Source organism: Equus przewalskii, chromosome 15 (genome assembly GCF_037783145.1).
Source record: "Equus przewalskii isolate Varuska chromosome 15, EquPr2, whole genome shotgun sequence".
Classification (NCBI taxonomy): Eukaryota; Metazoa; Chordata; class Mammalia; order Perissodactyla; family Equidae; genus Equus; species Equus przewalskii.
Window position 1 is genome coordinate 54,264,444 of NC_091845.1, and position 12,775 is coordinate 54,277,218.

Sequence of the window (12,775 nt, forward strand, 5' to 3'; positions counted from 1 at the left end):
GGGTAAAGATACATCATGGAAACATTAAGCATAAGAAAGCTGGTCTGGCCTCAGCAAAGTAGACCTCAAGATAAGGAGTACTAGCAGAGATAAAGAGGGAAACTTCGTAATGATGGCAAAGGGATCAATTCATCAAGAAGATCCAAGTGTGCATGCATCTAATGACAACACCAAAATACTTGAAGCAAAATTAACAGAACCAAAGGGAGGAATAGACAAATCTGCCATCATGCACGTTATTGAAAATTCTGGTATGGTCCTTTATACTTCCAACTCACACACGCGTGTATGGGCACTCTCATGCTGCCCAAATCTCCCGGACTTTTGCAGCTGCATCCCACCTCTAGGGCTGTGGGAGAAGAGCAGCTCCGGCCCATGGCATGGACACATGAGCCCTTTACTCAAGAGCTTCCTGTTGGCCAGCCGTCCTGGAAGGCATCACACATGTGGAAGGACACTCAGCCCTCACAGCTGCCAGGTGGCACCTGTCCCCTCACCTATGAAGAGCCTCCCACTTCCGCCGGTGACGATGATGTATTGGTGTGCCACGATGTAGAAAATGTGGGAAAGCTCTGTTTTGTCATTTTGTTCCCTGGGCCCTCCCTAACTCCCCCCCGCTGCTGGTCTATTCTTGTTGCCAGGCACTGGCTTATGTTCTGCATGGAGCATTCTAAGGGGCCCCTGTCATCTATTTGGGCCAGTAGGGTCCTAACAACCTGGGGCTATTCTGTGGCAGCCACTGGTAGCGTATATGGTCTGGTGATGGCTACCAAGCTTTACCACCAGGTCGTCGTGGAAATGCTGCGTGGGGCTGAGGGCCCTGCTTGATGGCGTTGAGTCCTGGTCCAACCCTTAGCAGTGCCACCCACTAGCCAAGAGATGGTGGCATGGGCTTTCTTGTAGACAAAAGCCAACTTTTAAATGTAGGGAGAAAGAGCTTGGCATAACTTTTTCTGCTCTAGATAAAGAAAAAGTAAAATTTCTGAGCTCAGGAATGTTAAGAGAGATTCTAAATCACTGAAGTCATTTTCGAAGGAGGCCAGCCTTGAGACCAAGCTGTCAGAAACGCTGGGTCTAGAGGCAAACAATGAAAAATGGAAAATGTTCCTTCTTGAGGTTAAGATAGACTTGTTGGTAGAGTGAAGGGAGGAGAAATCTGAATGTGCAGGAGGAGAGCTGATGAGGACTCACATTGCGAGGACGCTCAGTCACTAGGAGAAGAACCAGACGCCATTCAGCCCAAAGGGGCTGAGGATGGACAGCCTGAGTTGTGTTGGAAGAGCTGAGAACAGTTAACGACAACATTAAAGAAGGGTGTGCAGGAACACGTCCATCCCCGGCAAAGCGGAAAACTACTTTCATAAGACCCTGAAGGCTGGAAAGAGTGAAAAACCAAATGAACTTGAAAAAAAATGGTTGAAGACTTGTGGCAGTTCTCAAACTTTTTGTGTCAGCACTCCTTTACATTCTTAAAAATTACTGACGATTCCAAAGGACTTTTGTTTATGTGGGTTATATCTATTGATATTTACTGTATCAGAAATTAAAATGGAGAAAACTTAAGGATAGTGTCAATACATGATTGCATTTATCATAATCGTCATTTATTATTATATAAATTATTATTTATTATTACAAACCCCTTATATTTTTAAAATAAATAACAAATTTTAAGGAAAAATTGCCAAATTTTTCCAAAAAAGAATTAGTGAGAAGATTGATGTTATTTTACAGAGTTGCAAACTTTTTGGAAGTCTAGCTTATGTGAAGATAGCTAGATTCTTATATGTGCTTCTGCATTTAAGGTGCTGCCAGATGTTGCCATAATTCAGGGATATGAAGGAAATTCTGTCTTACATAGATAAGTTGTTGGACAAGGGAGGAGCATGTTACAGCCTTTTTAGCTAATTGTGGGTATTCTTCTTTGTTATTACTCTCGACGTTTATTAAAGGGTAGTTGCAATGTGGAATCTGACATCATATCAGTGACGTTTTCATGCTCTGTTACATTACAATTATTTGATCTGTTTCGCACTTTGACTAGATCTTTTACCTCTGCATGATTTTGTGACATTGTGTAATGGCCACTGGAAAAATACTGGTTCACTGAATTATTTGAATCTTCCGAGTGTTGACACATTTCACTACAAAATATTGAAATATTATGTTCATTAATAACACCACTGATTTAATCAGAAAAGGCTTGAAGCATTGAGAAGCTGTCAAGCTCCCAATTTTTGGAAATTTTTCCAAAATTTTAATATTCAGTTGAAAACTTGAATTTTATCCTTGACGAAATACACTGTCAGTTGTTTTTCTTGACATGACAGGCTTACTTTGTTTATTTTCAAGAAAATGACTGCCAGATACCTAAATCTGTACAGTTTGCCAGTTTTTCTTTCAAGCGAACGTAGCGTTGTATGAAAAAAAGTGACTCGTTCAGCTTGCAACTCAATCGACCGCACGCGTGCTCTCCCTGCAGATGACCGTCACCCTTCAGCAGCAGGCAGAGTGCTTTGTGTGTCTTCCCATTTTGTTCTTCAAGATATTAGAATGACATGCATCAAAGGGTTGAATTTTAGTAAAATTAGTAGATTTTTTCCTGCTTCATCAAGGACCTTCTTAAGTGGAGCTGGCTTTTTTTTTTTTTAGCTGAGATTACAAGGTGATGAAGAATGCAACAACTACTAGTACAGTATGGTGCCTGTACCTTGATTTGTCCTAAAGTGTCACCAGTTTTACCCAGTACTGCTTTGCATCATCAGTGCAAATGTCAACCGTGCAAAAGGAAATAACGTCCTACTATTATTACCAAAACAGTTTTGACCACAGAGCTCCGCTAAAAGAGTCCTGGGGACTCTCCAGGAGTCCGCGGATCACACTTTCAGAATCACTGCTCTAAAGCACAGGTGGAAAAGTTCTACACGAGAAGGAAGGTCAAAGCAAGACCCTGACTAAATGCCTGCTGAAGATGGCAGATTCGGCTGCCGTCCTTGGAAAGGGTAACATGGATGAAGGTCACCAGAAAATGGATGTAAGGAGAGAGTTAAAAATTGGACACCACTTAGATGACAAGTCAATATGAGTTTTGAGGAAACTGATTGAGGCTGCCAAGCTAAATGCATCCTTATAAACCCTTGAAGTAGAAAGTAACCAAATATATATATTTAACCAGCGGGAGAAGAGGAAAATCGTTAACAGATTATATCACAACTCTCGAAACAACCCAAATGCTTTGTTGGAATCAGGAAATGCAAAGATTAAGTGAGATTCAAAAGCTTTAGCATAAACTTAAAGACTGAGCTATGTCAAGACAGTGAGAAGAAATCTCCCAGGAAATTATCCTGCAGAGAGAGAGGAATGATTTAAAGACTGGGGAGAAAAGTTCCAAAGCAGATAAAAACATAAGCCATGCCATGAAGACCTGGATGCCAAAACCAAAACCAAAACAAAACATAATGAAACCAAAAAATAAGCCAAAGCTTGGGTTGGTCCCGTGCCATAGTGGTTAAGTTTGCACACTCCACTTTGGTGGCCTGGGGTTCATGGGTTGGGATCCTGGGTGCAGAACTACACACTGTTTATCAAGTCATGCTGTGGCAGCATCCCACACACAAAAGAGAGGAAGATTGGCACAAATATTAGCTCAGAGACAATCTTGCTCAAGCCAAAAAAACAGAGGAAGATTGGCAACAGATGTTAGCTCAGGGCCAATCTTCCTCATCAAACAACAACAACAACAACAAACAAACAAACAAACAAAACCCCAAAAAGCCAAAGCTCTAGGAGAAGAAATGGAAGGATTTACTTGTTCTCTGAAAAGCCAGCTCATTGCTCTTGATAACAGCTCTTGAACTGCAGATGACAGTTTAAGCTGGCCAAAGAAACCTTTATGACTTAGGAGAAGAAAATGCACGTGGAAGACCCAAATCAACCGAAGAAGATGTTAAATTTGAGATTTTAGAAAACGATCCTCAAGGCCTTGATGATGCAAGTGCCGCATTTGGCAGAGGTCCTGAAGAACCAGGGAATCCTCTGGATCATTAGCTCATCAAGACAGGAAATATGTTCAGCTGGGGTGGTTTAGAGATTCAACGTTCAAGGTCCCTCTGCATCACCAGATGTCACCAGATGTCATATCCATGGGCTCTAGGGCCCAGGATGATACAGTGTCCACCAGGCCATCCATATCCTGGTCCAGCTCTTCCTCCCAGTGTACAAGACAGAGTTTCTGCTTCACACCCTGGTCATCTTTCTGAACCATCAGGACTCGCAAGTTTTAATGAACTTTCTTTTGAGGGAACAATTGGTCCACATCTTTAAAAATGAGATCTGGTGGGACTCATCCTGAAGATGCTTTAAATAATTTAGGTCCTCTTGATCCATCTTTACCACTTGAGCTGGTGGAGGCTTTTTTCCTCACCCACATCATCCAGTTGAAGGTTCCATGCTGAGAATGGGCCCACGGGGGTAGTTTATGAGAGGGGACCGCCTCTGTCTCCTTCTCCAAGAAATGCACATGAAGTCCCGAGATTACTTCCCTCAGGGGATTTTCCTGGCCCTTCCTCCTCCATTAGTGCTGAGGAACCTCTACACACCAAAGGGGTTTCCTTGTGAGTTCCGCCCAAGAGCTGGATCTCACCCCTACTGCCAAGGAGTGAGCTCCCTGGGGCTGAGTCAGCTTTCCAGAGAGGAGCTTTCGGAAGGTCTGAAGCAGGACAATCAGGCCAATAATGTTTCTGTCACTCCTTTAAAGACACATTGAATTCTTTTTTAGTTTAACAGCTGTTGTTTAAGTGATTGTACATTCGTTCAAATTGAAGCTTGATAGAATTATAATTCTTAGGGTAGTATTTTATAAGGAGTGGAGTTGTTTTATAAATTAGGATCTTAAGAATGAATTATTTCCATTTTATTGTACTCTCCAGGTAGCAGAAGACTTGTATTTTGATTTGATTAACCAGTCCACCATAACATAAGCTATAATAGGCAATTTGCTTGAGCAACTACACATATTTAAAAATTTAAAGGCCATTTTTCTCTGCTAAAAACTATATTTTCTATAGTAGTATTGAGAAAATTGTGAAAGTTGTTTAAAGTTTACAGAATAAATTTTCATTGGCTTTATAAAGTAGTCAATCGATGAATAGAGTGGTGTCGCAGAATGCCTTTTGCTTCAGAGCTGCAGCTGGGGTGAAAGACGGTTAAGTGCCCATGCACCTAAAGAAGGCGCCAGATCGCCCACATGGTCCTTCCTAAAGGGAGGTCCCCAAGCTAATCCCGCCCCAGCAGCCCCTCACTCACCTCTGTTCTCTGTGTATGGGAAGGCGGAGGAATCGGGGCGTATTACTAGTGAGGCTCTTTGAGGAGCTGAAGGAGTGCTGTATCTCACCCCGTTCACCCCCCCCCCCACGCCCGCCAGCTTAAGCCAAGTGAGGGGGCCTCAGTGGAACTCCCGGCGGCAGGTCCTGTGTTGGGGAACACAGAGGCTGGTGTCTGGCTCACACCTAGAAGTATCTGAAGGTGAGAGGCTAGTTGTAGCTTCCCTTGAGGTCAGAGCATTGGGAGGGTGCCAGCGGGAGCAAGGGGCGCTTTCCCCTGTGCTTGGAACGGGGTGGTCCTTGCAAGGTACCTGAGCTTGTGTTGAAATATCCTGCTCAAGAGGTCTGCCCACGCCCAGCGGTAGCCCAAAAGCAAGAGTCTGTGCTGAACTGGAAGAATGTAGTGGGAGGCCCCCACGTGGGGAGTTTCCCCCCAAAAATGGCTAAAGAGAAAAGGCTTCTGGTGTTTAGGTACCTGCCCCACACCGAGCGCTCTGACCCCGGATTTAGAACAGTCAAGTAAGACTTTTCACCCTCTTTACCTCCTCTCTTCTCTTGCCCTCATCCCGAGCAGGGAAGTGGAGAAGGAAGTAAAACAAAAAATAGAAAAAACTGTCTCTCCCCCCACTTCCCCTCGTCTCTCCCAATCTTCATTGCAGGTTTCTAAGCTCAGATCAGACCAAGAGTTTTAAATTAAATGAGATTGAAGTTTTGATTCAAATTTTATTAAACATTTTAATACCCCAGAATGAGACTGTTATTTATTTTTAATACTTTAAAGTGATTGAAAAGGCTATAAGATCTGCTTCAAATATCATCCGGTTGAGAGACAGAAATGCTAAGAAAAGGAGGATATTTGAATATTTTCCTCTCACCTGGTTTGGATTGTTAAATATACTCATTAGGATAGTGATGAATATCTTTGGGCACGGACCTTTATTCTTCATTGGAGCAATTTCCTTAAGATAAATGCCCAGGTCTGGTATGATTGGGCAAAGCTTATGAACATCATTATGGCTTCAGATGAGCAATGCTAACCTGACAACCCATATGTTTACCGATATGAACTGCCACTGGCAACGCAGGAAAAGATCTATTTCATGCCAAATTTCGTTGTACCGTCATCACCCTTGTGAGAAGATATCCAAGTCAGGGTCACACGAATACAGTGTAGAAACAAAACAGGTCTCAGAACACCTGGTTTTCTTTTTGCACCTATGACTATATCCTTAGGAAAAAAATATACAAATATATATACAGATTTTCTTTTGCAAAAACAAAAATGTGATTATACGGTACATATTTGTATTCACTTTGTTGTGAGTATCTTCCCACATCACCACAGAAAGTTCTGCCTTTTTCTGTTAATAGATGTCTCCATTTCTTTTAACAAAAACAATAATGTACGTTAAAAATTCAACATTAGGGAAAAAATCACACTATTGGTTGATTTTACAAACGCTGTAGTCTTTTTTATTTCCTCTCTCTCTTTTTTCTTTCTTTGTTATTGCATCCTGTGTTGTACGTTATTTTCAGAGTACCGTGTTGTGCTATGTAGCATTCATTTATTTAATATGTACATGTATATACATATATATACATATGCACACTGAATATACAGGCATGAATGAAACAAATGTAGCATCTGCCCTCTGGAGTTTCCACCCTAGTGGAGTTCTCTTTCACTTTCTATTTTGCCTTATAAGGGTAAGCTTAATACTTAAACCCAAAATGTACTTTATATCCTATAGAGTTTACTAGGAGTTTGGTCGCTAATTAATAATGATCTTCCTGGTAGCCAACACACAGTAAGAAATTTAATCAGATACACAAGTTCAGTTGCTGAGGAAATGCACAGTTATTCACAGTTTTGGGGATGGAGAGAATTTTTCTTGTGGGTCTTCATTAAAGAGATGTCTTATGACATAGAGAACAGTGTTCTCAACTTTATCTCATTAACACAAATGGGATTTCTTAGCGCTGTTTTCTATTATGTTTTTTAGTGTGGGCCAATGATCTAATGCCAAACACAACTCAGAAAAATAAGTTCTCTAAGGAGTACAAAGCTTGTGGACCAGGCATACAACTTTCTGACTAAATCCAATGAGAGAATTTAGAGGGTCTAGAGTCTAGACGCCAGACGCTAAAAGAATACATGGACCACATGTGTTTCCTGGAGTCCTCCATGAATAGTATCTTGTGCAATAGAACTTTCTATGAGAATAGGGTAGCAGGGGATTTGAGAGTATACTTTGTGATGAGTGTAGATATTCCATGTCACTAGTTTACGGCACACAAGGATACTTTAATAGGCTCTGCAATGTGTCAAACACTGTGCTGGGAACTGAGTGGAGAGAGGGGGATTAGATACATCCCCACCCCACAATGCTCACAGTCTTGAAGGGGACCAAGATTTATACACAACCAGCTGTAAGATACCAGATGTCAATCAAAGATCATAAAAGGAGTCCAGATAAAGTGCAGTTCATTCATTCATTCATTTAACAAATATTTATTGGGTGCCTAGTATTTTCCATGTACTGTGCTAAGTGTTGGTGATACAAGGTGCTAATAAGAAAGTGCCTTCCTGGGGCTGGCCCCGTGGCCGAGTGGTTAAGTTCGCGTGCTCCGCTGCAGGCGGCCCAGTGTTTCGTTGGTTCAAATCCTGGGCGCGGACATGGCACTGCTCATCAAACCATGCTGAGGCAGCATCCCACATGCCACAACTAGAAGGACCCACAATGAAGAATATACAACTATGTACCAGGGGGCTCTGGGGAGAAAACGGAAAAAAATAAAATCTTTAAAAAAAAAAAAAAAGAAAGTGCCTTCCTGCAAAATTTTAGAAAATGAAAAACAATATGCCATTTAAAAAGCCCCCAAAGTATCAAACACCCATTCATAAATCTAATGAAAGATGTGAAAGATCTTTACAAAAATTAAAGAGAGAATTGAAAAAAGACCTAAATAAGTGGAAGGATAGACTATGTTCATGGATTGGAAGACTTAATAATGTCGTCAATATTCACCAAATTGATTTGTAAATTTCACGGTATCCCAATCGAAGTTACATTAGTTTCAAACACGTCAAGTTGTATACGTTAAATATCGACAGCTTTTTGTACGTACAAAACAACTGCATTAGAACGTTTTTGTGAAAATTGATATGCCAATTCTAAAATCTGTTTGGAAATGCAAGGAAATTAGAAGAGTTTCAGTAGGCAGACTGAGCCCCAAAGATGTCCACACCTTAATCTCTGAAACCTGTGAATATGTTATGTTACATGGCAGAAGGACTTTATAGGTGTAATTAAGGCTATGGACTTTAAAATAAGGATGTTATCCTGGGTCATCTGGATGGGCCTTGTTGAATCATGTGAGCCCCTAAAAGCAGAGGGCTTTCTTTGGCTGGAGGCAAAAGAGAGGCAGCAAGGAAGTCAGAGAATTTTAAGTATGAGAAGGCATCAATGTGCCATTGCGGTTTGAAGATGGAAGGAACAACCTGGCAAAGAATGCAGGTGGCCCTAAAGAGCTGACAGAGGCTCCCAACTGACAGCCAGCAGGGAAATGAAGACCTCAGCCTTATAGCTGCAAAGAACTGAATCCAGCCAACAACCTGAATAAGCTGGAAAGAAGTTTCTCCCTGAAAGGCTGCAAATAAAAGCCCAGGCTGGCTGATGTCTTGGTTTTGGCCTTGTGAGACCAAGAGCAGAGGAACCAGCTGAGCCCACCCGGATCTCTGATCTACAGAAAGGGTGGACAATAAATTTGTATTATTTTAAGCCACCAAGTTTGTGGTAAATTGTTATGGCAGAAATAGAAAACTAATACAATACCAAAGGCAATATTAAGAACAAAACTGGAGGAATTATGCTCCAGAAATCAAAGTTCCTACCTTCTTGGAATCTACACTTTAATGCATTGAAACTTCAAGGACGAGAAGATACCGCATTTATCAAAAATTGTCATGAGTCATGTTAGATATTTGCTCCGAAGGGCCCTTCGCAGTTTGGTCTCATATGATCTCTTCTATGGGCACTTCTCTTTTCCACCTTGCCAAGGTCACTGTTCACATAGAACGTCTGTCTCTCCCTTTGTCCTACCTAAATTTCACTAATGATTCTAAGGTACGTGCTCCAAGAAGAACAACAAAACAAAATTTCCTTGAGTGTTTTGGACCACATTGATCATATTCTTTCTTGGATTCTTATAATATTCACAGTCAGAATCATAGAGTTTAGCACTTAATTATTCTGTTTCATGGGTGTTAGTGTAGTCAGTCTTCGGGTATCTCCTCAGTCCACACCCTGATTTCTAAGAACTGGTTCTTTCTGCACCACATGGCTCCAGATGAAAGAATGGCTTTTGAGGCCATGTTGTGTCTTATGATGCTTCCCCTCCTTGGCCACAACTGATTGGACTGGGATGGACTCCACGCCCAGGATCTGAGCTGATTTGATTGTCTGGGGAATGTGAACTGTAGAGACAGGGTGTGGTAGTCTGTTACTTAGTGCCTCCAATGTACCTCACCTCCTAAATAAATGGAATAAGTGTCCAAAGCCTTGTATAATCCCCTCTCTTTGAATCTTGGCTTTAACCAACAGAATGCAGCAGTGTTACTACAAAGGCCACGTGTTCATGGTTCATGTTTATAATTGGAGACGACATTAAAATGTAAAATGGAGCTAATGACATCACAGGGTTGACATGAGAATTAAGGTAAGCAACCTGTGAATATGTTATGTTACATGGCAGAAGGACTTTATAGGTGTAATTAAGGCTATGGACTTTAAAATAAGGATGTTATCCTGGGTCATCTGGATGGGCCTTGTTGAATCATGTGAGCCCCTAAAAGCAGAGGGCTTTCTTTGGCTGGAGGCAAAAGAGAGGCAGCAAGGTGCTTGCTATATGCCTGACACTTAATAGGGGCATAAAAATGTGAGCTGCATTTCCCAAGTAAATACTTAGAGACTGATGCCTTTGTGAATTGTTCTTCAAGTAGTGATGGTGGCAGAATGCCCATTTCCCTTAGTTTAAACATGGTGACGTGCACAATGGCTGATCAGGAACTGGAAGGAGTCTGTGGCCCCAAAGAAATGCCAAAAAGGGGCACATAAGACCACATCAGAGCCTGAGCTATACAAGCACAGTCAACCAAATGAGCTAACCAGTTTATAGCTCATGGGTCAGCCCATAATAAACCTCAAAGGCTGCTCACAGAAGGCTCTTCACCTTTCCTCCCACCATGTGAGGGAACAAGGTCCTGCCTTCCTTAAGTGCCAAGCCTGGAACAAAAGCTCAGCTCTTTACTCCTTCTGTGGACCTTCTACTACCTGGTGGAATTGTGTCTCATGTAATAATAATGCCTAATATGTGACTGAGCACTCACCACGAGCCAGATACTGGTCTAACTACTTGATGGGTATTAACTCATTTCTTCCGCGCAATATCTCTCATGAGGTGGGTACTGGTAACATTCTCATTTACAGATCAGGAAACTGAGTTAGGAGAGGTTAAATTGCTTTACGTAAAACAACTAATTAGTGGCAGAGATTGGATTTCACCCAGGAAGTCTAATCCAGAATTTGTGTTTTTAACCATATTAAAGTGGTTAGCTATAGGATGAGAAATCTCAGAGTATGAACACTTTTGGTTTCATAAATGCCAGGTACACAGCAAAAAGTTGTGTCAAACTCAAAGATAAGGTTCATCTCTCCTCTTACTTTTTTCTGCTCTTTTCAGGCCACTGAAAAGAAGGATGTCTATGAACTTCTCCTCCCCTCACTTTGTGGTACTTCTCTGCCTTCTAGAACACGAAGATCAAGGATGTGGTACGCCATTTTCTAGGCATGTCTTCAGGCCCAAAGTGGCTATTCTAGGAAGTTCCCCAGGCCCTAAGATGGTGCTCTATCCTTTTAGGTTCTTGAACTTGACTCTCTCCCTCTTCTAATTTCTCTTCCTGGGTGTCCATCCATGATAACTTCCACAAATTGTTTTCTCTAGCTCCTATTCCAATTAGCTAAAATACGAACGTGGTTTTGTGTCTTGTTTAGTTTCTTTCATTCATATCCTTTCCTCTACTCCCTACCTTCCCAATTTTCCTGTTTCCTGTCAGTTAGTTTCTGACATTTTGAACATTAATATTTACACTGCCCGCATCTATGTTTAGTTTATATAAAATGACCCTTGCTATATACGCTTGAAGAAATGGGCTATTTGTCACACACCACTTACCAAGGTTTTGTTTTTCCTACAATTACTTATTCTTGATGGACATTTATTTATAATAGAGAGTGGGCTTCTTTTAAAACATTGAGATCTGAAGACTAGTGTTGACTTTTCTCCAAATTCACCCTTCCTGGAGTAACCTGAGGTTTTCCGTATCCTTCGGCAGTTCAGTCATAGCAGGCAAAATTTGGGAACTAAAAGAGATGCCCTTTTATTATACATCAGGCAAATAAGTTTTTTCCTACCATGTTTGCTCACAGAATGGAACCTAATCTCAAAATCCCCCATCTGTGTTCTGAGATCCCTGACGTCTTAAACTTTGATGGAGTGAGAAATTAATCAATTTCTGCTTCCGAGTTTTCTGTTAGTGCTGCAAGACCATGGGGCCTCACTGAAGCTTCTAATTGATGTAGAGCAATAACATGCAGGAAGACAAAGGCATCTCCAGTGGGCCTGTGAAGAATCTTACAGCATGAATGGCTTAAGATCCCAGATAGTGGCATGGGTATTGGCATACCTGCTCCTCATTTCAAGAAAGGATACTCTTAAAGTAAGCAATTTGTAGGTAAGTGTCTTAGGTTGGTGTCCCTAGAAAGAGAACCTGAGAAAGAGATTTGGGTACACGTGACTTATTGAGGGCATGCTCTTCAGGAATAACCTGTTAGGGTGTGGGGGAAGCAGGATTGCAAAGGGCAAGGAGTCGTGCAAGGCAGTGGTCCAAGGTAAAAATCTATCCTGGCCTTGATTCCTGGGGGTCCTGGAGAATAAACAGTGCCACAGAGTTGCCTCACCTTCAGGCAAGGGGCTGGGCTTTTTTCTTAACCCCTTATTAGCCAGTTTCCTGCCACTGTCCCCCTCCTTCCTTGGGTGTATTAACTTCTAGGCATCTCCTGGCCAGCTGACTCTTGTCAGCCAAGTACAATTCTGTGGCAAAGATTGCTAAGGTGAGCCATTAACTGCAACGTGTGCAGCAGCTGGGGGATGGGCCCACCAGCTGGTAAAGGGTGTTGGCTGATCCTGTTCCTGGTGAGGGCCCATTTCCTGGCTTTTGATGGTGTCTTCTAAGCTGTGTCCTCATGTGGCAGAGAGAGATTGGGAGGGCAAGCTCTCTGGTATCTCTTCTATAAGAGGAGGACACTAATCACATAACGAGGGTCCCACCCTCATGACGTCATCTAACCTGTTTACTTCCCAAAGGTCTCACCACTGAAGTTTAGGGCTTTAAC

General features: G+C 42.0%; 2 long non-coding RNA genes across 10 annotated transcripts in view; one reads left to right on the forward strand and one right to left on the reverse strand.

Moving 5' to 3' along the window:
• LOC139075979 (uncharacterized) overlaps window positions 1–643 on the reverse strand; it is a 74,009-nt gene extending 73,366 nt beyond the window's left edge. For 2 of the 6 annotated variants that reach the window (XR_011527092.1, XR_011527093.1), the window contains exon 1: window positions 498–626. This is a non-coding gene — a long non-coding RNA (uncharacterized lncRNA). Of the gene's footprint in view, window positions 1–497 lie in introns of all 6 variants that reach the window. The other 4 variants (XR_011527094.1, XR_011527090.1, XR_011527089.1 and 1 more) reach the window with 4 other exon arrangements.
• Window positions 1–12,775, forward strand: part of LOC139075980 (uncharacterized) — a 294,470-nt gene that overhangs the window by 26,403 nt on the left and 255,292 nt on the right. The gene's annotated exons all lie outside the window — the stretch shown is intronic.